Raw genomic sequence first — 27,141 nt, 5'->3', positions numbered from 1 at the left:
TGGAGGAAGATCCTAATACTTCATAGCTAACATAAAATAAAAGTTGTTATACAACAACTCTAGATTCTGGAATGTAGAGTTCTTCAGTATTTTCTGTCATAAATGAGTTCTAGCTCTCCTTTTAAAAATTAATTTTTGAAAATAGTCAAGAATTTTTTCTCCCTCCCACCCTCTCTCTGCTAGAGAAGATTAAAAAAAAACCTTTGTAAGAAAGAATAGTACAACAAAACAAATTCCTTTATTGGACATGTCCAAAAATATGTCTCATTCTGGCAGCTAGGTAGTACAGTGGATAGAGCATTGTGTCTAGAATCATAAAGACCTAAAATCAAATCCAACCTCTGACACTAACTAGCTGTGTATCTCTGAGCAAGTCACTTAATGACTGTTTGCCTCAGTTTCCACAACTGTAAAATAGGGATAATAACAGCAGCTATTTCTTAGAGTTGTGAGGATCAAATGAGATATTATCTGTAAAAAGCTCTTAGCACAGTGCTTGATACATACTAGGTACTTTATAAATGCTCATTCCTTTACCACTTGATCTTCCTTTCTGCATACGAGTCCATCATCTTTTCATCAGGAGCAGTGTAGCATTCATTATCAATCCTCTGCTATTCTTAACTTACAATTACATGGATCAGAATTCTTAAAGTCTTTCAAAATGTTTCTTTATACAATGTTGATGTTATAGTATAAATTATCCAGTTTATATTCACTTCACTCTGAATCAGTCCATCTTTTCCCAAGTTTCTCTGAAACCATCCTTTTTTTTAAAGAACTATAAAGTATAAGAACTTTATTTTTAAAATATATTTTATATTTTTTTGAATTATATAAATTTCTTTTTTTTTGTTTTTTTATAATTTATTTGTTTATTTTTAGTTTTCAACATTCACTTCCATAAGATTATGAGTTTTAAATTTTCTTCCTTACCTTCTCCTCTCTCCCCAAGACAGTGTGCTGTCTGATCTAGTTTCTACTTATACATTCATATTACACCTATTTTCATATTAGTCACAATGTAAAGAAGAATTAGAATTAATGGGAGGAACCACAAGAAAGAAGAAACAAACCAACAAAAGAAAAGGAGAGCAAATAGTATGTTTGCATCTGCATTGAGACTCCTAAGTTCTTTCTCTGCATGTGTTTTAGCATTTTCCATTGTTAGTCTTTTGGAGTTGTCTTAGATCCTTGCATTTCTGAGAAGAGCTACATCTGTCAAGGTTAGTCATCTCACAATGTGGCTGTTACTGTGTATAGCATTCTCCTGGTTCTGCTTATTTCACTCAGCATCAGTCCATATAATCCTTTTCAGGTTTTTTTGAAATCTGCTTGCTCATCATTTCTTATAGCATAATAGTATTCCATTACATTCATATACCACAACTTGTTCAGCCATTACCCAATTGATGGACATCCCCTCAATTTCCAATTCTTTGCCACAACAAAAAGCTGCTATAAATAGTTTTTGTACACGTGGATCCTTTTCCCAGTTTTATGACCTTTTTGGGAAACAGATGAAGTGGTATTAGTAGGTCAAAGGGTATGCACAGTCTTATCTATGCTACCATTTAGCAGGATGTAGTTTTCTTCCTTATCTCTTTAAATTAGATCGATTTTTGCTTTTGCTTTGTCTGAGATCAGGATTGCAACCCCTGCTTTTTTTTTTTTTTACTTCAATAGAAGCATAATATGTTCTGCTCCAGCCTTTTACCTTTTGTCTGTGTGTATCCCTCTGCTTCAAATGTGTTTCTTGTAAACAACATATTGTAGGGTTATGGTTCTTAATCCACTCTTCAGTCTACTTCTGTTTTATGGAAAAATTCATCCCATTCACCAGTTATGATTACTGTGTCTTTCTCTCTATCCTATTTCCCCCCGTTTATGTTTTTTTTCTCTTTTTCCCTCCTCACTAGAGTTTTGCTTTTGACCACTGCTCCCCTCCCTTCTGTCAGTCCCCTCCTTTTTCTTCCTCTTTAACCTTACTACTTCTTTCCTCTCTTCTATCCACATCCTCCCCTTTCTTTCCCCTTGCCCCTCCTTCTTCCTAGAGGGTAAATTAGATTTCTATGCCTAACTGATTATGTTATTGTATCTTTAAGCCAAATCTGATGAGAGGAAGGTTCAAATAACATTCATCTCTTTCCCTTCTTTCCCTCTACTGTAATAGGTACCTTTTCATGTGATGTAATTTATCCCTATCTGCCTCCTCCTTTCCTCTTCTCTGAGGATAATCCCTTTTCACCACTTAATTAGATTTTTTTTATAATCACATCAAAGTCAACTTACACCCACCCTGTCTATGAATACTCCTTTTAAATGGCATAATAACAATACAGTTCTCAAGAATTATATGTGGCATCTTCCCTTGTAGGGATTTAAACAGTTCACCCTTATTAATAACATGTTGTTGTTATTTTTTTTCCTTTTCCCCTTTTTATGCCTCTCTTGAGTGTTATATTTGAAGATCAAATTTTCTGTTGAGCTCTGGTCTTTTCAACAGGAAGGGTTTGGAAGTCCCTTATTCCATTGAATATCCATCTTCTCCCCTGAAAGATAATGCTCATTTTCACTGGGTAGTTGATCCTTGGTTGTAATCCAAGCTCCTTTGCCTTATGGAATATCATATTCCATGCCCTCTGATCTTTTAGTGTAGATGCTGCAAGGTCCTGCATTATCCTGATTGTGGTTTCATGATATTTAAATTGTTTCTTTCTGGCTGCTTGTAGTACTTTCTCTTTGACCTGGTAATTTTGGAATTTGGATACCATATTCATTGGTGTTTTCAATTTGGAATCTCTTTCAGAAGGTGATTGGTGAATTCTTTCAATGACTATTTTACCTTCTGGTTCTAGAACCTCAGGACAGTTTTCCTTAATGATTTCCTGAAAGATTCTGTCCAGGCTTTTTTTTATCATGGTTTTCAGATACACCAATAATTTTTAAATTAAATCTGGCCTCTGGGGGACACTTGCTTGCCCAGTCCTTGCACTCAAATGTTTGGCTCCTGTTCACCCAGGCCTTGCACTGGAATGTTTGACTGCTGGAGGATGTCTGCCAGCCTAGAGCTGTGCCTCTTGCAGTTGTGCCGAAGTACCAGGAGACTTGGCTGCTGGAGAATGCTGGAACACATGGTGGTTTTCTGAACTGGTGTCTACCGGTTCCCCTGCCTGTGCTGAGGAACCCAGGGGGTCCTGGTATTGGCACTTGCCTGCTCCACCACTTTGCAGCTCAGGATCTCCCCCTGGTTTGCTGAAGTGGGGCTTGCCCCTGGCTTGCTGGGATGTCTCCCATCCTGTACTACTTATCCTCCCCTAGAGCAAGACGGACCTTTCCCATTAATCCCTCAAGCTTCTTGGGCTACAGGATTGCTGCACCCCATCTTTCTCCTGGCTCAGTTGTCCAGGGTTTTTCCTGGGGTGATATTTTCTAGGTTTTCAGAGGTCAATAAGGGAGGGTGAGGGTGACTTACTTCTTACCCTGCCATTTTCCTTTTCTTCATTTTTTAAAGCCCAATGCTTCCGTAACATTTTTATATAATAATTTGTTCAGTCAGTCTCAAATGATGTATACAGTTTCCAGTTTTTTAAGCAATTATAAATATTTTTATACATATAGGACTTTTTTTCTTTCTTTGACCTCTTTGAGGTATAGACACATAGTAGTTATATTAGTAGATGAAAGCTTATGTACAATTTGGTAATTTTTAGGGCATAGTTATTAATTGCTTTCCAGAAAGACTGTACCAATTCATAGCTACAAAGTACATCAATGTGCCTGTGTTCCAGCTGGCTCTTGAAGATTTCCATTTTTCATTACTTTGGGGTCATCTTTGCCAATCTGACAGGTTGTATGAAGCCTCAGACTTGATTTAATTTGCATGTCTTTATACATTTTCATAGCACATTTTTCATTTTTTCCTCCATTTTATGGCTCTAGAGAACTCGGATATCTTTCCTTTAAAATTGACAATTTGACAATTTATCAGTTGGGAAATGGCTCTTATTTTTATTTGGATCATGTCCTTATATACCTTAGAAATGAGGCCTCTATCAGAGAAACATGCTGCAGACTCATCCTTCCCTAAATTAACTGTTTTCCTTCTAATCTCAGCTACATTGTATTTGCCTGAGCAAAATCTTTAATTTTAATTATTTTTCTCCAACCTATTTTCTCATACCTTTTTACTCTTTACTTTCAACCCCCTCTTTACAGAGAAGAATAGAAATATGGAACAGGAGTATGCTTAATACCAATGTTCTATGCTTGATGCAAACAGTTTGTACTTTTTCACCCAACTGCCAATCACAGGTTCTTCCCATCCTTTGCTTTTCACCTTCTCTTTATGATCAATACTCTGAATTAAGGTTGGTTTTACTTATGATTCCTTAGAACTACCCTTCTTCTTATTCTCCCTCTTCTCTCTCACTTTATCCCTCTTTCTGCCTGTTGATTGGAATGTTGTATTTTTCCACCAGACTTTTTATGTCTATGTTTGTTCTAACTTCCTTTGACTAGTTCAGATGAAAATGAGGTTACCTGATGGATACCTCTTCCCTTTCATTTTTTATGTAGACTTCAGCTTGCACTTCCTGATTATGAGAAATAAAATAGTCCCCCTTATGCCTTCCCTTTTCATCGATAGTATATACTTTTCCCTTCCACCTCTCCTTTCTTTTAATATCATAAAAATAAAACAAAATCATTCTCAGGCCCCCCAATCTGATTTGACTTCCTCTATAACCTCTGATGATCTTATTGTTGTTGTCTCATTCATTTTTCAGTTGTGTTTAACTCTTCATGAACCCATTTGGGGTTTTCTTGGCAAAGATACTAGAGTAGTTTGCCATTTCCTTCTCTAGCTCATTTTACAGGTGAGGAACTGATGCAAATAGGGTTAAGTGACTTGCCCAGGCTTACACAGCTAGTAAGTATCTGAGGCTAGATTTGAACTGAGAAAAATGAGTCTAAGGGTCGGCTAGGTAGCACAGTGAATAGAGCACTGGCACAAGAGTCAGGAGTACCTGAGTTCAAATCTGACCTCAGACAGGTAACACACAAAAAACTAGCTGTGTGACCTTGGGCAAGTCACTTAACCCCAATTCCCCTCCAAAAAGCAAAAAAAAAAAAGAAAAATGAGTCTACTTGACTCCAGGCCCAGCCTTCTATTCACTGTGCTACCTAGCTGCCCTTACTGTTCTTAGGAGATGCTTATATTATACCCCACATTAGAATGTGAATACTTTATAAAGACTTTTCCTGATTATTCACTAGAATTTGCCTTTTCATGTTTTTCTATTTCAAATTTCAAAATTTCTATTCAACTGAAGTCTTTTCATGAGGAATGCTTGGAAGTCCTCCATTTCATTAAAGGTGAATTTTTCCTCTGTAATGTCATATTCAGTTTTTCTGGATGAGTAATTCTTGGATATAAGCCTCTTTTGCCTTTTGGAATATCTGATTTCATGCTTTCCAACTTCCTCATGGATGTAGTTGCTAAATCTTATGTGATCCTTTTTGAAGAAATAATAAGATCAGATAATACTGTTTTTCAAGTCTTTCTTTGTTTTCCTCTATTCTGACATCACTTTTAATGCTCCTTATATTTGGGCCATGCATATATGAACCTGCTTGTCAGATTTGTGTCTCCTAGACTATCAGCTGTCCACCCACAGATGGGCCTTTTCCATATTCTCCTCATCCCCTGGACACTTCTTTAGTCTCGTTTTAATCCAGTTCTAATCCTACTGCTTCTGATTTGGGGGCCATATTTGCTTAATTTCTTACTGTGCCTTGTGCCTTCTTGCATACAGATATTCCATCTCCATATTCTGGGCTACCAACCATTGGCCACTGTATCACCTAGTGGTGTAGAGCTCTCTGCTTTAGACTCTGCTGGGAATAAGTTCAGACTTCAATCCCCCCCATCCATCCAGTTTTCCTCCTTAAGGACAGCTCTGTGCCCCTTGTCATCAGGAAATAGTTACTGAAGAAGAGACCACTGCCCACAATCCCAAAAAATTTCTCTTATCAGTTAGAGGGGAGAATGATGAGGCTGACTTTTGCCCAGTAACAATGGGAAACTTTGAGGCTAACTTTTCCCAGCAACTATGAGGGCCTCATCTAAATCTGTCCAGTAACAGTAAGCTCTGTCAGATAACAAAAACCTTGCTTCCTTAACTCATACTCTGTGTACATGATTACCCCTCTACCCCCCACCCCATACTGGAAACAAATGTTGGAAACTAAGTTCTTTGTTTTGTGTTCAAGCCTTGAATTGTACCCAGCACACCTGCTTTCCCTTCCTGCCACCTTTTCCCCTGCAATTAACTACTCACTAGGAACTCTTGTCTAAGAGCCCAAAAATTTTGTATAAAAACAAGCCCCTGTCCCTCTGTAAATTGCTAGTCCTTCTTCCAGGGCTAGCCCACTGCTTTTGCATCAGTAAAATTCTCTTGACTAGGAGAAAATCTGCCTCTTGAATTCTTTCAGATGACCCATCTCCTGAACCTCATCATCCTCTTCAATCCTGATGATGATTCCTATGTACTTGAACGCTTTTTTTTTCTGACTTCTTGGAATATTTTTTTTTCTTTGTTCTGAAAGCTCTGAATTTTACCTGTGATGTTCCTTAGAGTTTTTGCTTGGGATTTCTTTCAGTTGATATTTGGTAGATTCTTTCTATTTTCACCTTGACCTCTGGTTCCTAGAGATCCAGGCAGTATTCTTTCCTGATTTCTTTTTTAGTCATGACTTTCAGTTAGTCTAGTCATTCTTAAATTCTCTTTTTACTGTGTTTTCCAGGTCAGTTATTTTTTATATGAGATTTTATATTTTCTTCTAATTTTTCAGTCTTTTGACCTTTTTTTCTCATGGAGTCATTAACCTTTGTTTGGTTTATTCTAATTTTCAAGAAATCTACTACTTGGCAAGTTTTGTACTTCATATGATAAGCTGTTAATTCTCTTTATGAGTTATCTACTTCTTAGCTCTTGTTTATTTTCCAATTCATACCATACAAACTGTACATGGTTTTAAGCAAAAAGTAAAGTGCCTTCATAAGTTAATGAGTAGAATTCTATATTTCAATCAACTAATCAACACATATTTATTTATTTAGTGCTAGTCCCTGTTCTAGGCATTGTAGAGGCAAAATCTCTTTAAGAATTCAGGGTATTCTTTTGTTCCTGGGACTTTTTGCCTTAAGGCATGATTACTGATGAATTCTCACTATAATTATTCAGTATATCTAGGACAAATTCATTTGTGCTTTAACTCACTACCCGGGACTTCACCAACTTTCTTTTGCCCTGTCTCTCTGCCCACCACTTACCTACCTTTCCATTTCTGCTACCATAATCAAATCAATTCTGTGAATGCTCCTAGAAAGGGGATGTTACTCTGTTTCCCTATGGTTCCACTCACCATTCCTGTAACTTTTCAAACTATAATGTCTCCTTCTTGCTTCTTCCTATTAGAATGCAAACTCCTTGAGGGACTGTCTTCAATCTAAATTTGTATGTCAGCATTTAGTGCAGAGCTTGGCAAGTAGTGGATGCTTAATAAATTATTTTTAATTCATTCATCTAAAGACAAAAATAATATAACCCTTTCTCTCAAAATGCTTACATTTTGTGAGGAGAGACAACTTGTGTATATCTAGAATAAATTACAATGTAATTTTGGTGGAGGAGTGGTACTAGCAGCTGGGGAGAGCAGAAAAAGTATCATGTAGGAAATAGTATTTAAGTTTTAAAGTATAGCTCATATAAACTCTGGTGATCCCACTCACAGTAGTAGGCTAGATCCTTATTGCAAAACTGGCCACATCTCCCAATAGGGCTCTAGATGCCTCCCAATAGGGCACTGAGGGGTTAGGGGTGTCTTTTCTCATGTTGTAGTATAGCTCATAAGCCCCCACTATAATCCCCATTATGATTGTCTATTAATAAAAATTAGTTAACTGTACCATTAATTTTTTTTAGAAAGGGATATTTACTAAGGTGATCTAATAAGAACAGTTGCAACAAAGATATCCCTGGGACTTAATTGGCTCTTGCCTTCCTTGATACAGCTTTCTGGTCATCTAAGGACATTAAAAAAGTCCCACTCACATGTAGTCTGGGCTCTTATTGAGGGGAGAGGGAATACATTTGGTCTATGTCTGAAGACCATAGGAGTCACCATATACTGTCCTTTGACTAGATACATTTCTATATATAGGAGTGATGGAGCAACTCCAGAACACTTAAGTGTCACTGTATCCTTGCTACATATTCTTGGTGTGTTAGGGCAAAATCAACCTCATTTGGTTAATTGTTCAATGACTTGCAAGTACTTCATTTCATCCCAATCCTGAACTTGAATGAACAAGGTACTGCCATTAGGACCATCCCTCTAAGATTAGAAAGGTAAGCTGGGAACAGGTTGTTGTGGACTTGAAGTGCTAAACAGAGTAGTTTTTAAGTGATTCTAGGGGTAATAAGGAGCCACTTGAGTTTGTTGGGTAGAGCAGTGATATACTTGAACCTTTGCTCTAGAAAATCAGCAGCTGTGAGGATAATGGATTGGAGAAAGGGAAGATTTGAGGCAGGAATACCAATAATGAGACTGTTGCAATAGTCCATGCTAGAGGTGATGAGGCCCTGAACTAGGATGTTGGCCCTGTAAGTAGAGAGGGAGACTGATACAAGAGATGTCCTTAAAGGTAAGGTAGATAAGACATGGCCACTGATTGGGTAGATGGGGTAAGAGAATAAGGGGTCAAAGTAAATTATTCACACCCTTGCCATGAATTTTAAGGATTCTTCTACTCATTTTGCTTAAGTAACAGTTTGGGTTTTTCTTCCATTAAATGAATATAATAATTCATATACCTTTCTATAATTTATTGTAGAGTGATGAGTCCTCCATAAATGATAAAGGATTTTAAATGAAAGAAAATGAAACTTGAGGGGAAAGAGGTTTACCTATTGTAATTTCTTTGGAAGTCTTATGTCATTTTCAAATTCTCTTTAAGTCTTTTCTTAATAAGCTTCTAAATAGTGAAAAAATAGAACTAGCAGAATCATAGAATCTCAGATATGGAAGAGACCATAAAGGTCATCTACCTAAGCCTTACATAAATATGAATCCCTTATATAAAATTCCTAAGCCTTTTCTTGATGATGTCCATAAGCAGCTTATGAGGCAACACATTCTTCTCTGAAATAGCTCTGCTTATTAGAACTCTTATATTCAGTTGAAATCTACCTTTCTCCTACTTCTATGCAGTGTTATAAGTTGAATCCCTCTTTCACATGCCAACCCTTCAAATGCTTGACATTATTTATCTTGACCTCTTCAAGTCTCTTCTCCAGGCTATATATTTACCAGATCTTTTAGTAGATTCTCAAATGTCCGATGTACACTTCCCCCACTTTTCTGGTCCCTCTTCTCTATATCCTTCCTAGATTGTCAAGTATATTCCAAAGATGTCTCATGCAGAATTGAACACAATGCTTTTGATATTTTCTGACCAGGTAGAGTTCAAGTTGACTATTATATCCTTACTTTTAGACTCTATGATTTTATGAAGCTTATGTGTAGGGCTTTTGGGGTTGTGGTTTCTTTTTGTTTTTGTTTTTTTTTCAGCTATTATGTCAAACTATTGACTGATACAGAGGCTGAAGTTAACTAAAATCCCTGATGAACTTATGAAAACTGTTATATAGTTATACTTCTTCAATCCTATATTTGTAAATTTGACATCTGCCAACCCAAATATAAAACTTTACAGTTACCCTAATTAAACTTAATCTTATAAAAGTCAGCCTATTTTTCTACCCTGACAAGTTACTTTTGGATCTTGATTCTGTTGGTCAGTATGTTAACTCTCTTCAGTGTGATGTCATTTGGAAATTGGATAAGCATGCCATTTATGCCTGTATCCAAGTTATTGACAAAAGTGTTAAACAGCATAGGATTAAAGATATATCTGTGGTGCTCTCAAAGATATATTTTCACTGATGATATTTCCTAGTGTCATGAAAAGTATAATACATGAAATTCAAACAGAAGGCTTCCCTTTTGATGAGGAGGTTCTTCAAATGTTCTTATTTTTAAATGACATACTACCTTCTCTGGGTATCATCACATTACAAAGCATTCCATTAGTGAAATTTATAGCCATGAAAAAGAAATTGTCCATACTAGAAAATGAAAGTAATTGAAAAATATTTAGTGCCCAGTTTATCATGTAGGTTTATATGGGGAGTCTATAAAATGGGTCTAATATTGTGCATATTTTGGTCAAATGCTCCAGATGGACACCTAACAGGACTCAAAATTAAATAAGTATCAGATTGGATTACACATGGAACGTAACATAGTATTTTCAATGTTCCCAAACTATTCAGTGCTATAATAGTCTATTCTTTCAATGTCAATATTTCCTCCAATGATGGTATATGGATTTGAATTATAACGTCTCACTAACTGTGAAAATTAAAATGACAAATGATACAAAGGATGATGTAAAAATCTCATACCAGGAGTACCATGTTGTAAGGGATACCTTGATAGTGAGAAGTAGCACAAAAGATATTATTACAAAAAGGCGGTAGGCCCAGCTGTAGCAGCAAGCTCCCCAGCATCCTCAGGGTTGTTGCCAACACACGTTCTTAGATCTGCTTTTCTAAAGGAAAACAACTCAAAATGGGTTAACAATCTTGCTTTAATCAATCAAACATATCATTTACCTAGTTCAGGGGAAAAGCAAGTATCCCGAACTTCAGAGTATACAGACAGAAGTTATAAGTAGAAGTTACAAGAAGACAGAGAAACAGATCAAGCAGATACTGTGTTTCCCCGATAATAAGACACTGTCTTATTAAGTTTTTTTGGACAGAAAAACACCAGAGGACTTATTTTCAGGGGAGGGCTTATTTTAATGAACATTGACAGCAATTTTAATAAACAGGTAAATGTGAACAAAAAAATGTACCTTTATTCAATAATGAATTCAATAAAGAACAGGATGACGCGCTCACTGCTGCAGCTCTGATTGGATGCAGCTCGGAGTGCAGCGTGCGTTTCACGGGGGGGGGGGAATGGTGCATACAGAGGGTACTGTAATGTAGCGTGTAGCGCAGGGGATTACCTTCACTACAGTAGCAATCTCAATAGGGCTTATTTTCGGGGAGGGCTTATTTTAGAGGAATCTTGCACAGTAAGGGGAGGGCTTATTTTCAGGATAGGTCTTATTATCGGGGAAACACGGTAGGCCTCCAACTGTCTCACCATTACATCCATACCTAGTCAGTTACCAGAGTGAGAAGCACCAGCATCTGGGTTTACAAAGCCGGGGGGCTCAATGGCTGTCCAGAGTCTGGTCAAATCATATAACTCTTCTCAAAGTGAGCCCCAAAGCAAAGCCTCACATCAGGGTATATATAGCCTGGCTCAGAGAATGTAACAACCCTCTTGACCCACTGTCCAATCAAAAAGCATTCTGGAAAACCAAGCTTCCCGCCACAGGCTCCAGGTGCACTTAAGACTATCAAAAGGCCTAGGGGCAGGGAAGATCTTAAATTCCCATTCCCGAAACACCATCATGTAGTAGGATTGAGGGAAAATAAAAGGATAGCCCAAAATGCTAAGACAACAGGAGTAATAACTCTAGTGAGTTGGGTTGATCCTCTATTGAGGATACATGAGAAAATATCCTTAAGTATTGAAAAGGAAAAGAAGGTATGAAGGGAATATACCCTCAACTCAAATCAGTATAATCTCCATTAGAATTTATCTGCTCCAGCCTCAACTATCATTCTTATACTAATGATATCCTAATGTATCTTCAGTCCAAACATTTCTCACTTCTTTCTCTACACATTTTACTTTGTGATCAAAGTGGACTACTTGTTCCCCAATCTAATCCTACTTTCTTGGGCCACTGCTCATGGATACTATGCCCTTTGTCTGGAATGGACTTACCCTTCATCTCTTACTGTTGAAATCCATCTCTTCCTTCAAGGCTCAGCTCAGGTGCCACCTTCTCTATGAGACAGTGAAGAGATAAGACAGGGGTAGAAAGTATCTGAAGTTTGGCAAGTGGTGAGAGAAGAGAAGAGAAAGGAAGAAGTAAGAAGTGACTGTAAGTTGTATTTCTACATAAAAATTTATTTCAGCAAATAGTTGAAGGCACCTACCATTCACATTAGGTTTTGGTGAGGGATCTACTTATTTGCACATCAAATGAAGTTTAGTTTGAAAGCTTGTATCTGTGTCAACCAAAAGAAAAGTCAAAGAAAGCCCCAGAAAAAGGAAGAAAAGCCCATAATAGAGTTCCTTTCTAAGGAATTCCTAGCAACCAAACCCAATGGTGCTGAGAACAGACTAACAATTAGCCAGGAGAATTGACCACAAGAGATGGTAGAAAGCCCCAGAAAACACCAAGAATGTCAATTCCAGTAAATATGTAGGCCAAAGGAGAATTTTCCACTGACCTACAAAGAGTGCGCTATGTTTGTAGTTCTGCCAGTACCAACTGGTATGAATGTGGACACAAAAATGTAAGTCAATTTCCCTACTTGAGGAAAGGGCTAGAAGTATGTCTCTGTGCTACACATCTTAAATATTGTTTTCATTTCTAGGTACCCCATTTTTGTAATGACATTGATAAGTTTGTGGCTATCTAAAGAAGAGTGATTTGGATGGTAACAAGACTTGACATAGGCTTCAGAACATGACTTGACATAGGCTTCAGTTAAAGGAATGGTGATGTTTAGCCTCAGGAAAATATTCGTTCTTGGTTGGGGGTAGGGAAAAGGAGGATGACAATGTATGTATTGTAATTTCAAACATTTGGAAGGACTGAAATATGGAAAAAGAATTAAATTTGCTTTAAAATTAAGTGGAATGAGCTGCCTTAGAAGGTGATGATTGAGAAATTCCAGCAGAGGCTAGCAGGTACATTTGTCTGTGATAGTATGGTGGAATTCCTTTACTATATAGGTCTGGTTACCCTTTGAACAATGAATTCTATGAGTATGTGAAACCTTTCCTTGTTGTCTTCCCCTGCAACCAAAAATAATCTTTCCCTTTTTAAATCCCTCATACCATTTTTTTAATGTTTCTATTCACTTAATCATTTTCATTTACCCAACTATAATTTGCCCCAGAAATATCCCCATTTTCAGGGAATCACTTCTAGAAACAGGTTATACATTTAATTGACTGCTCAGAGTGACTTTCAATTTTGCCACAATTAGAGGCTTCAATATTGATAAAGGACTAGGTTCTTGAACTATTTTATTATGCCAATCTTATTTAATAAGTTGTAACTTTTTTTCCTTTGATTTTGCCCTCATCACATTTATCCTGTGACTTGTAGGTTATAGCACTGATTTTTAACAGTGTTAGCTAATAGGTAATTGACAACAACAAAGTCTCTGACAGCAGCTTTAGTGGGGTTAAGCAGAAACAAAAGCAATGCAGGAGTCAAGGTCTGGTTACTAGGTTGAAATCTAAACACAGAACAAAATCAAAGTCACTGGAATAAAGTTATTGGATTCATTGAATTTTAGAATTGGCATTCTTAATTTCTAGATTTAGTTTTACCACCAAAAAAGCTATGTGCGAGTCACAGTTTCTCTTTCCTACATCTATATAATGGGAAATTTACAAATTCCTTGATGCATAATTCAGTACTTTTTCTATCACATCATATTGGCTGGGTTATTGAGTCAAGATCAAAAAGAGAATTGTGGAGTTAGACATATTGAGGGTAAGACACCATCATTTTAAATAGAAAAACAAGTTCAGCAGATCTCCTGTTTTGGCACTCCTATGAGGTCTTATATACCTAGGGTTGCCTCCTCCTTAATTTGTCCTTGGTACAGAAGTTAACTCAAATTTGGTCAGTCTGAGCCTTAACAGTTCTGATTCCTTTATATGTCTTAAGAGACTGAGGAAGCTAATATTTGATTTTCTCTTCTTCCTTCCTGCCTATAAATTTTCATAGTTCTTTAGTATCCTTAAAAACAATAACAACAAAAACAACAAAAAAAACCCTCTTACTTGATAACACCATATCCCCTGAAGCTATCATCCTCTATCTCTCCCTTTCTTAATCGAGCCCCAGGTGGAGGGTGAAAAGTTTACCTTTCATTTCTACTGCTTCCCCTCTGATTCACTTCTCAACCCTTTACAATCTGGCTTCTGACCTCGCTCAATTAAAACTGCTCCCTTCAGAGTTAAATTTGATGGTATTTTCTCAATCCTTTCTTGATCTTTCTGATGTTGACTGCTAACTGACTCTCTCCTCCTGCCCTCTCCCTTTTAGTTTTTTTGTTGGGGGAAGGGAACTAACATTTATTAAGTGCCTATTATGTGCCAGGTACTATGCTAAGAACTTTTGAAACATCTCATTTGATTCTCAAAAAAACCCTGTAAGATGGGTCCTATTATGATTCCCGTTTTTACAGTTGAGAAAACTGAGGCAAAGAGAGGGGTTAAGTGACATACCCACTAATAGCTAATAAGTGAATTATTATGAGGCTAGATTTGTACTAAGGTTTTCCTGAGTCCAGGCCCAAGGCTTTTTCCACTTTGCCATCTAACTGCCTTCTCTTGATTCTCTTACCTACGTAACTTCTCTTTCTCCATATTCTTTGTTTGCTCATCATCCATGACCTGCCCTCTAATTGTGAGTATATTCCAAGACTATGTCCTATTCCTTCTAAATTCTGGTATTGCTACCAACTACCTACTGAACACTTCAGAAAGGATATCCCACAGGCATCTCAAATTCATCATGTTGAAAAAAGACTCATCTTTCCTACCAAAGCCTCCCCTCTTCTGAACTTTCCTATTTCTGTTGAGGGTAGCAACTTTTGACCACCCATGTTTACATGTTTAGAGTCATTCTGATTCTTCATTCTCCTTCTGTCCACATATGCCAAATCTTATTGATTCTACCACTACATCTGCTATATCTGTTCCTTTCTCTTCCTTCACCTAACATCTTCCCTCTATAGTTGTAATAGTTGGTCGCCTTTCCCCAAGTCTTCCCTTTCTACAATCCATTTTCCCTCTGACACAACTGCCAGAATGCTATCTCTAAAACACAAGTCTGTCACTCCCCCACTGAACAAGTTCCAAGATTTTTTAGTCTCTTGCACCAAATACAATTATTCTGTTTAATTTTTCTTAAGCCCTTCACAATTTGCTTTCAACTGACATCTTACCAGGCCTGTTAAACCCAATTCCTTTTCATGTAATTTAGAATCCAGCAAGAATGGTCTTCCTTTTTTTACTCACACACACCTCTGTCTTATGAAGTTTAGCACAGGCTATCTCCCCATACCTGGAATAAACTCCCTCCTTAGCTAAACCTTTTACAATCTCTAGCTTCCTTCAAAGCTAAGTTCAAGTACCACTCCCATCACAGGGAGTATTCATTAAGTGGAAATGACAGAAGTTGTAGAGCAGATTTTAGAGTTCAGAGACAGGATAAGCAGTATTCTTTATCCTGAAATTTTAAAGGAGAAATTGGATTGAGTGAGATGAGAGACCAAAGAAGACACTTTTGTTGCAATGAGAGTATATAAAGAGACTAGTGTGCCAGAACTTGAAATTTGTGAATGTCAGATTTTGAAAATACATGCCAAAGAGACAAATACAAAGTAACTGAGAATGAAGAAAAGAGTGTAAGATCCTCTAATATTATTGAGATAGATAAGTAAAATTCTAGTGTGAATTAAGGCAAGTGTTAAAAGCTGAGGACAATAAACAAGGCATTTCAGTATTATAGTGGGAGCAAGAGGAAGATTAGATAAGTTCTAGAACCCTTGCTTATGGAGGATAGGAAGAAAGTGACAGTGGAGAGAAGTTGAAACTGCTTGATCCCCATTTTTCTTTATTTTTTTTATCTCATTAAGACTATCCTGCTCAGTAATCCTTTGAAATATCTTAAGTTATGGGGTGGCTAGGTGGCTCAGTGAATAGAGCACTGGCCCTGGAGTCAGGAGGACCCGAGTTCAAATCTGGCCTCAGACACTTAACACAAAAACTAGCCGTGTGACCTTGGGCAAGCCACTTAACCCCAGCTGCCCTTCAAAAACAAAAAAATAAAAATAAAATAAATAAAATGAAGAATCCTAAGAAAATTGAAAAAAAAGAAATATCTTAAGTTACAACTTACACAAAGTTACCTTCTTTGACGAGGAATTAGATCGCTAGTAACAGTAGATTGTTCAGCAGTAGATGCTTAAATAGTCATATAGTCATGGGTAAGAGGCATAAGACCTTTGGGATCCAGGTTCTGTTTGCATCCCTACTGCCAATCAAAGAAAGGGTTTCAGAAGAAAATACTGATTATAGAAATTAACAAATCATTAAGAAAATTATTCCTGAGAATTGGATTTGAATTTCTAGACTTGATTTAAAACATAATAATGTTAAGTTCGTGGGCAGGGATGGCATTTTCTGAAAAAAGATCTGATTATAAAAGGAGTCAGTAATAAGACGCAGGGCCTCAGATATCTGTATACGAATATATAAAGCATGGTAATAATCAAGATGAATTAGAGATCTTAATTCAAGGAAGCAAATTCAAACTGAGAGGTATCACATTGAGATACTGACAGAATAATAACTTGTATTATGACTCTGGAACAGTATACCTAATTCAAAATGAATAGGAGCTATATAAAAGGTTGGGGATGAGGGTTGCTGAGTAGCATTGCCTATAAGGAAGATATAATCATATGAGGAAATCCAGGAAATAAAGGGGAAAAGAGTGGTGCAAAACATTTGAATGAAGCTCAATAGAAGTAGATAAGTGAAACTGTCATCAAAAATATAACTACACACTGCTTGAGAAAAAAAGAGGAAATAGGAAACAGGTACCTGCCGCAGAGACATGAAGTTGAAGTGATGGGAGACTTTAGGTTTCTGGAATCTGTTGGAGTACTCTCTGTGCTAAAAAAATAATTCTCCCTCTCCCTCCGTCCTTCCCCCCCCCACCTCTTTCTCTCCATATAGATAGACAGACAGATATAGATATTTATATGTTTATACACACATGTATACACACATACATGTGTATATATTTATATGTATGTATCTATATCTATCATCTATTTATCCCTTGCCTTAATTTTTTTTACTTCAAAAAGATAGAACAAGAGGAAATTCTATTCTAGATTGGATTCTCACCAACAAGGAAGAATTAGTGGCTGAGGTAATATAGTGAGAACCTGGAAGATATGACCGCTCCTTTAAAAAAAATTTTGAAGGCAGAGAAAAGCTGGGCTTTGTTTGTCATATACCCTAGATTTGGGGGGATCTGATTTCAGAGTGTTCACTTAAAGGAGAAATAGGATTCAATGAACTAAAATTTGGTAAAGGAACTCAACTTAAGCAGAATGGGACATCCTTAGGAATGAAATTCTGAAGACTTAAAGAAAAATACTTGGGGTGGCTAGGTGGTGCAGTGAGTAAGAGCACTGGCCCCAGAGTTGGGAGGACCTGGGATTGGTTCCAGCCTCAGATATTTAACACCCACACAAAAAAACTGGCCATGTAACCTTGAGCGAGTTACTTAACCTCAATTGCTTTAAAAAAAAAAAAAAGGAAAAAAAAGAAAAACACTTGCAATGAGGAGGAAAAGAAGTTGAAAAGTCATAGATGTGGATGGAAATGAGACTCATTAGCTAACTTAGATTTTTAAAATATATACTGAATATGGAAGCACAAGAAGGTAACAGAGTATGAATACAAAATTATGGTGTGTTCCTGGTCAGAATAATATTTAGAATGCTAAAGCTTGGAATGAGCTGAAGTTGGTGATGAAAACTTGAAGACAGCAAAGGAGAGTACTTAAAAAAAACTTATTGGGGAAAAGAGGAGGATCAAAGAAAGAACTGCTTCTCAGAAAGAAAGGATGTTGGATGATAATTATGGACTACGCAGAGAGAGGGAAAGAAGTACTCAATTCTTATTTTATTATTTTCTCTGCCTAGAAAAATTATCTGTGGCCTGGGAGAACAAAATGAAAATAGCTAATAAAAGATTTATACTCTGAATAAGTAAATATTGTAAAAGAGTCCTGAGTCTTCCTTTGATGGTGTTCATGCCAACAGCACTAGCAGAACTATGTCCTCTTAGATTCAAAGAACTGGAAAATGTGGTTACTAAGTTACAGTTTATGATCCTTCACATATCAGTGAGAATGGAAGGTACTTAAAGTTTAGGGAAAGATAAAGTTGTCCTTGCTATAAAAAAGGAAAAAAGTGAAGTGTATATCTAAACCACAGATCAGACTTGATTCCTAGAAAAATCCTTGTACATTTTTTTTTTTTTAAGCAATTGGGGTTAAGTAACTTGCTCAAGGTTACACGGCCAGTTATTTCTGGGTGTGGTGCTGAGTGTCTGAGCCCGGGATTCGATCTCCAGGTCTTCTCAACACTGGAGCTGGTGCTCTTACTTGCTGTGCTACCTGGCCGCCCCAATCCTTGTACATTTTAAGAAAAGAATGTTTAGTGAGTATTTTTTATAGGAAGCCTTGCTCATAGATCTCTAACATAGGTTTATGAAGAACAGATCATGGCAGCTTAACTTTACTTCATTTTTTAACAATGTGCTTTGCATGTTTTTTTTTTGTCTATGCCTGTGATTTAATTGAAGTAAGTAGAGAATATCACATATTGAAGTTATTTCTACTGATGCAAATTTGCAACTCCTCCATCACTTATGGTCTGAGAGAACTATGTGTATTACTGAAAGGTCAAGTGTTCCCAGTACAATATATGTCATAAACCAGCCAGATTCCAGTGCTAGTCCTCTATCCTTTATGCCAGACAAACTTTAGAGCTACTAACTACACTCTATCAGAGAAATGTTGTTGATATAGTTTCCTTAGACTTAAACATGGAGTCCTTGTGAAAAGACATTTTCACTGGCTATCCCTCAAGCCTGGAATTCTCTCTCCTTATCTCTCCATGCCTTTTGGTTTCCCTGGCTTCCTTCAGGTCCCAGCTAAAGCTCCATTTTCTACAGGAAGCCTTCCAATTTTCCTTAAGGTTAATGTCTTCCCTCTGTTGATTATCTTCAATTTATCACACTCACACACATATGTTGTACAAAGCTGTGTTTGATGTCACCACCATTAAACTGTGAGCTCCTTGAGAAAAAGGTATCTTTTTTTTTCCTTTATTTGTATCCCTAGCACTTAGCCTGACACATAATAGGCACTCAATTATTTACTTACTAACTGAAAAAAGATAGAGAGATGTGAAGTAGCTGATAGCACAATTAATCATATTCATAAATGGTTGAAAGCTAAACCAAAAAAGGCATTATTAATAGTTAGATGTCAAATTTAAGGATATTTCTGGTGGAGTACTTAGGAATTTGTGCGTAGGCTATTGAACATATTTTTATCAATGATTTGGTTGAAGGCATAAATGTTGTTTTTATTTTTCTTTGTTTCATGGCTTTTCATAGCCAAAGATTTCATTATAAAGTTGCCAGTTTAATTTTCAGTAGGCATATGAGCAGCCTTTAGCATATAGCCAAGGAGGAGCTTCAGAGATGAAGAGAGGTGAAAAATGTCATCAAGGAATTGTGTGATAGGAAGAGAAGATGTGGTGAGGGGTGAAAAATGGCAGGTGGATAGCCAGAGTACTGCACCAATACCCTTGTGATGTCAGGAGAAAATGAGAAAGGTCTCCAGCAATTTGAGTGGATCTTTGTGATGAAATTATTAGAGAACATGGACAAGCATCACATAGGATGAGCAGGTATGTATGCTTTAAAATTTATGTCATTGGAGAGTACTTCTAAATTGAAATTAATGATATTATAAATTTATTTGTCTATTTGAATACAGATGGGAAGCTTATAAAATTCACCAATGACATAAAGGAAGGATAGCTAACACACTGGATGACAATTAAGATTGAAAAAGTCCTTGACAGGCTTCAATAGTGAGTTAAATTAAATAAGATGAAAGTTAATAGGTTAAAAATGTAAATTCTTATGGTTGGTATAAAAAAATCAACTTTTTTTTGTATAAGCTGTGAATAGCCAGGGAATACACTATCCTTTATTACTGAAAGTGTGTTTTTTTGTCACAGAGATTTGATCTGTTCTGTTTCTTCCTAGAGAGTAGAACTGGGAGCAAGGGAGGGAAGTTATAAAATAGGCTTCATGTAAGGAAAAACAATTAGGGCTATTGAAAAGAGGAATGAATTGCCTTCAGATATGACAATATTGATATCCTCTGGATTAATACTTTTTGGGTATGTTGTAGAGAGAATATTTAGTTATAACTTGGACTAGATGATCTCTAAAGTAACATATAAACTAATTGTTTAGTTTGGGGAGTGAGGATTGGGAAGAATTATTCATTTAGTTTTACTTTTCTAGCCAAAATCTATTATTCTTAAGAACAATTTCTTTTCATTGAGTTATAGATCGAGGAGTTGACTTTTGATTGTAAATTGGGTAGGACAGTTAGATTCCCAACTGACTTATTCCTTTTAAAAGGAGGAGCATGCCTTTACTTATCTTCAAACATGACAAAACTTAGAATGTACAAACTATGATTTTGCTCCTTGGTCTCAAAAGGGCAGAGCTGAGAAGACTTGGAGCTTAGCATGTGACTTGACAAGTAGCAAGTGGAATTCATGAGTCACCTTGGCTCACTTTCTTCTCTTATACTGGAGCAGGGAAAGTTTCTCTGTTTCTGTCTCTCCTCCGTTTCTGATATGTACTGTGTTTTCTGTATACCAAGGAACACTACTTGCCTGTTCTATTTTTCTCAAATGACCACATGGTGGAACCCACTAGATAGGTAGCAATACATTGTCATTAACTTTTTAGCAATAGTTTCATATAAGTTGAGGATTATTACTAAGGTTTCAATTCTTGTTAGAGTGAAATAATTTTTGATGTATGTATATGTATTTAACTAGCAATTTCCTTAGATAGTCTGTGTCTCACTGCTTTCAACTTACATTTTTATTATTGAGGTAAGAACTTCCCACATAGAGGTACTTGAGAATTCTCATTAAATACCTCTTTCTCACATGTGAAATTTCTTTACAATGCTTTCTCACAAAATTGTGTGTATGTATGTACACATGTGTGTATGTATATATGTGTATACACAGATATGTATATGTACATATTTATACATATGCACACATGCATATATATGTGTGTGTATATATTATATATATGAAAGTAATTGGAAATAAAATATACTAACAGTTGGAGGTGGGGGCTAGACCAAGACAACATACATCTTAGAAAATGTGGAATCTGAGTTGAGTCTTGAAGAAAACTAGGGATGTCAGTAGGCAGAGGTAAAGATAAACAATATTCCAGATATGAGGGACAGTTAAAATGCCCAAGGTCATGATATGAAATGTTGTGTGAAAGAAACAACAACTAAGCCAGTGAAATTGTATTGTAGGGGGATGTAGGAGAACAAAATGTAAGATGACTAGAAAGATAAGAAGTATTAAGTTGTAAAGGACTCTTTAAATGTTAAAGAGAGGAGGTTATATTTGGTCCTGGAGGTAATAAGGAACCACTTTATTGAGGAGGAGTTTAATAGTCAGATCTATGCTTTATGAAAATCACTTTGGCAGCTGAGTAGGCAATGGATTGGTGTGTGGAGAGTTAGAGAGACCAATTAGTAGTCTATTGTAATAATATAGGCAAGGGATGGTAAGGGCCTGACTAGGGTTGTGGGTATATGAGTAGAGAAATGAAAATTGATTTAAGAGATATTGTGAAAGTAGAATGGACAAGATGAAAAGATGTGGTAACTAATGGGATGTATAGAGTGAGGGAGAATAAAGAGTTAAGATAACATCAGCTTAATCCTACCTTTGCCACAAACTTGAATGATTCTCTTATAAATTTAACTCAGTTCTCTATATATTTTAGAACTGAGGCATTTCTCACAGATACTGGCTGTAAAAATTGTTCCTCAGATTTCTGCTTCCCTTCTAATCTTGGTTGCATTGGCTTTGTGCAAAAACTTTTCAATTTAATGTAATCTAAAATCATCCATTTTGCATTTCATAATGTTCTCTATCTTGTTTGGTCATAAATTCTTCCCTTCTCCATAGATCTGACAGGTAAACTAATCCTTGTTCTCCTAGTTTGCTTAAAGTACTTTCTTATTGAAGACTTGGTATGCTTGTCTCCAGAGGACCAAAGACCTAGGATCAATGAATGAAAAACCTGGGAGGCAGATTTTAGTTCAACATAAGATAAACATCTCACTTAATTAGAGTCATTCACACTTGAAATGAACTGTTTCCCAAAATAGGGAGTTCACATTCATGGAAGGTCATCCAAAAATTCTGAATGACCACTTGTTGAATAAGTTATTGGACTCCTGGAATGGTTTGGAGTGGATAATCTTTTTGACTTTTAAGGTACTTTACTATATTAAGATTCTGTAATTTTATTAATTAGCTCATCTACATTTCCTATGTTTGTCACTGAATTACATTAAACTAAATATTGCTTAAATTCTATAGGTGTAGATTTTTAAAGGTAGTTTTTCTGCCTTTCTGAAATAGATTATATCTATTTTAAAGGCTTCCATTTCAAGTATAGATCTGATGCTTATGGAGACTAAAAAGGGGAAGATAGACAGGCTCATGTAAAAGTCAAATTCTTTGGAATTTTTTTTTCAAGCACAGATCATTGAAAAGGAGAGATAGTTTCATTGTTTATTCAGGATTAATAGGTTCATGTACTCTTTTTAGTTTTGTAGCTACAGCTACTGGATCAAAATAAAAAGCAAAGATTCAGTTTGACAAAAGAGATTTGACGATAGATCAGAACACAGAATGAAGAATTGAAGCTGCCTCTGAAGTTGTAAGCCTGAAAAGATGTTTGTGCCCTTGATAGTAATAGGAAAACTGGCAAGAGGGAAGGCTTTGGGGGGAAGGGTATGAGTTCTGTTTTGGAAATGTTGAGTTAGAGATACCAACCAAACATCCAGTTCAAGATGTGCAAAGGATTTCACAGTCTCACGCCATGTACTTGTGGATGATATAGAAATGGATGATATGAGCTGATGATATCACTGATGGATTTATTTTTTTTTAAAGCAATAGGGGTTAAGTAACTTGCTCAAGGTTACACGGCCAGTTATTTCTGGGTGTGGTGCTGAGTATCTGAGTCCAGATTTGATCCAGGTCATCCCGACACTGGAGCTGGTGCTCTTACTCTCTGAGCCACCTGGCCTTCCCTAAGCAATTGGGGTTAAGTAACTTGCTCAAGGTTACACGGCCAGGTGTTTCTGGGTGAGTACTAAGTGTCTGAGCCCGGGATTTGATCTCCAGGTCTTCTCAACACTGGAGCAGGTGCTCTTACTCGCTGTGCTACCTGGCCGCCCCTCACTGATGGATTTAAATAACCATTTGAACTCAAATCTCTAGAATACTGCATTTGAATGCTTTAAAGGAGTTAAAGTTTACAGATTACCTCCAAGCATTATTTATTGATAATTCACATATCTTTACCATTGTTCTAGTTGTTCCACACCGTATATTCTAAAACGGATACAATTTACATGGACATACATAAGTCATCGCATATTGCTTCACTGAAAAATGAATTTCACCTTGAAGGGAAGTATGAGATCATCTAATGAAGATTAAAGAAAATGTAGAGACAATTATTGTCTGAGGATTCTTTGATAGTTTTAGAGACAATTTCTGATATTTGACAAAGATCCATTGAGGGAAATTTAATACTATCAAAAGGATATGATATCAGAGTTAAAAGAGTTTTGCAATACTTTCTGGACATTATGTCATGATTTCATACCCTGCAGAATATGTTTGATTACACTAATTTTTAAAAAAAATTGTATGATTACATATTTCAGTAATGTCTCAAGTTAACTATTTTTTAAAAAAATTATTAATAATTGTTCATTATTTGGCTAAAAATTCAATAGCAATAATTTTTATGGATTTATCATTAAGTATACTTTTCATTACATGGTGCTCCCTTTTACCACTATGAAATATGGGAAAATTAAGATTTCATTAGTAGTTTTGATTACCCTGTGTGTCATTTAAGTTTTTAGGTCATTCTTTTCCAGTTTTTATAGCTTCTATTTTTTTTTTACTTATTCCCAGATCTTTTCTTCTTATTTATCTTTTTTGTTAGTTTCATCATTATTTTAATCCAGCTTTTGAGAAAATGTGGTCACCCAAATTGTAGTAATGCCTAAGAATTTTTTTACTGTATGCCAAAACAATAACTTTTCATTACTTTTATTTTGAATGTGTCTTAAAGATATGGACAAAGATTGTAGCTGTTCTATAATCTTTCATTCAGAGGTGGCCCAAAGTCAATTTACAGAGTGATATTGGCTTTCTTCCCATTGATGCATCTGAAATTTAAATTCACTGCTCAGGAGTTACCACTCAGATACTTCTAAATAATGAACCATGCAAAACATTTCCTTCTTAAACACTGTCTTAATATCAGTTAATATTAAGCAGCATTATTCTTGGGTGAAAACAATCCCAATTTACATTTACTCTATCTTAACCTGCTTTTGGCAAGTGCAGTTGATATAAGAATTGTGTTGATTTTCCTTATTGTTAATCAATTCACATTATATTTAAAAATATTAATTTTATTTTTATTGTGAATTTAACAAACAATAAAAATAAACAGAGCATTTCCATATACAAAATAGAACAGAAAGAGGATTACATGTGAAAATGTAAATTTCTGTTACACATTACCTACTTTTTAAAAATATGCAAATTATTAAATATGGTACTTTTGAAGGTGTCTTGTAGCAGGTGGGATTTTAGCTGATATTTGAAAGAAGAGGCACAGGAGATGCTGAGTGAGGGGAGTAGAACCAGGAGAACATTATACACAGTAATAGCCACAGTGTATGAGGACTGATTTTGATAGACAACCCTTCTCAGCAATGCAAGGACCTAAAACAATTGCAAAAGACACATGATGGAAAATGCCAGCCACATCCAGAGAAAGAACTATGGAGTTGGAATGCAGAATGAAGCAGACTATTTTTTTTTTTGTTTTGTTTTATTCTAGGGTCTTTTTCTTTCTCATGGTTTTTTCCATTTGTTATAATTCTTCTATGCAACATGACTAATGTGAAAATGTGTTTAAGAGGAATGTATGTGTAGGCACATATCAGATTGCAAACTGTCTCAGGAAGGCGGGGGGGGGAGGGACAGAAAATTTTAAACTTATGGAAGTAAATGATGAAAACTAGAAATAAATTATTTAATTAAAAAAAGGAGGCATAGAATAGGAGGGAGAGAATTCTAGATATGAGAACTATAAGTATGAATCAGTGAAAATGCTGGCATCAAGAGACAGAATGTCATGCAAGGAACAACAAGGAGACTACTAGATTTCAAACAAGAAGGACAGGGAGAATGTTGTGAGGTGTAATAATATTGGACAAGTGTGTGTGTGGCAGGGGGTAGGCTATGAAAGACTTTGAACACCAAGTACAGGATTTAATATTTTCATCATGGAAGTTATAGAGTTTATTTAATAGAGGGATGAGATGGTTAGACTTTAGGAAGATCACTTTGACAGCTGAGTGGGGCATGGACTGGAGTAGAACTGCAGAGAGATATGACAAGGAAACCAATCAGTAGGCTATAGCAATAACCCGGGAATGAGGTGATGAGGGCCTGGAACAGGGTGGTGTTAGTGTCAAGGGAGAGAAGGGGGCACATGCAAGAGATGTTATGAATGCAAAATCAACAGGTTTTAGGAACAGTAGTTATGAGTGGTTAGAGAGTAAGAAATTGAGGAAAACACATCCATTAGAAACTTGGATGACTGGAGGATAATGGTGCCCTTGACTAAATAGAGAAGTTTGAAGTGGGGAGGCTTTGGGGCTAAAGATAATGAGGTTGGGTTTTTTTTTTTTTATTTTGGACATGTTGAATTTAAAATGCTTATAAAACATCCAGGTTTAGATGTCTACCAGGCATTTGGAGATTGTAGACTGGAGGTTATCAGAGATGTTAGGTCTGAATAAGTTTATCTGAGAATAATTAATATAAAGATGATAATTAAGTCAATGGGAGTTGATGAGATCACCAAGTGAAATAGTACAGAGAAAGAAGAGAAGAGAGCCTAGGACAGAACTGTGGGTGACACCAATGGTTACAAGCATGATGTAGCAAAGGAGACAGAAGGAGCAGTCATATAGTTAGGAAGAAAACCAGGGAAGAGTAAAGTCACAAAAACTTAGAGTATCAAGGAAAAGAGAGTGATTGACAGTGTCAGATGTAGTGAAGAGGTCAAGAAGGGTAAGCATTGAGAAAAGGCCTTTAGATATGGCATTTAAGAGATGGGTGGTAACTTTGAAGAGAACAATTTCAGTTTAATGAAACCAGTTTATAGAAAGTTAAGAAGTAAGTGAGAGGGGTGTCTAGGTGGTGCAGTGAGTAAAGCGCAGGTCTTTAGTCAGGAGGATCCGAGTTCGGTTCCGGCCTCAGACACTTAACACCCACACACACACACACACACACACACACCCACACACCCTGTGATAGTAATGGCAATTAAAGATTCCCCTGTATTGGCTTGGTTTTCAAATTGATTGTGTTAAAACCCAGAGCTTGTTAATCCCACCTGTGGGATGGACTTTTTGATGTGAAAAGAAAGTCCTGAACTGGGAGGAGCTGGTGACATAGATTTGGAGAGATAAGAGAGAGGTGGAAGATCTTTTTTGGAAGCAGCACCTCGTGGAGAGAGAGAGACTAAGAGAATTGCTGGTGGCCGCTTTGAATTGCCCTGGACTTTTGAGACCTGCCCCCTGAGCTGCCAAGGACTGAGGAGACATGGCTGTTTTGCTGGTACTTTGTCTGTCTGTTTTGATGTTGTTTTGCCAGATTTGTCCACTGGTGAAAGACAGTCCTTTTGTTGAAGAAGTCCTAGAACCTGGCTGTTCGCTAAGAAGCCCTGAGACTGTCCTGCAGACAGAGAGTGAATACTGTCCACTGGTGAGGGACAGTGCTGTTGTTGCAGGGGTCTGGAGACTGTCCTGCAGACAGAATGAATACTGTCCACTGGTGAAGGACAGTGCTGTTGTTGCAGGGGTCT

The 27,141-nt window shown here is 36.6% G+C and overlaps 1 protein-coding gene across 2 annotated transcripts in view; it reads left to right on the top strand.

Moving 5' to 3' along the window:
* Positions 1–27,141, top strand: part of SPATA17 (spermatogenesis associated 17) — a 282,415-nt gene that overhangs the window by 27,428 nt on the left and 227,846 nt on the right. The gene's annotated exons all lie outside the window — the stretch shown is intronic.

This window comes from Petaurus breviceps, unplaced genomic scaffold (genome assembly GCF_028583685.1).
Source record: "Petaurus breviceps papuanus isolate PSGF00001 unplaced genomic scaffold, PetGlider_PUasm1.0 90702, whole genome shotgun sequence".
Classification (NCBI taxonomy): domain Eukaryota; kingdom Metazoa; phylum Chordata; class Mammalia; order Diprotodontia; family Petauridae; genus Petaurus; species Petaurus breviceps.
The sequence above is the reverse complement of the archived record's forward strand: the minus strand, read 5'-3'. Positions and strand labels throughout refer to the sequence as shown.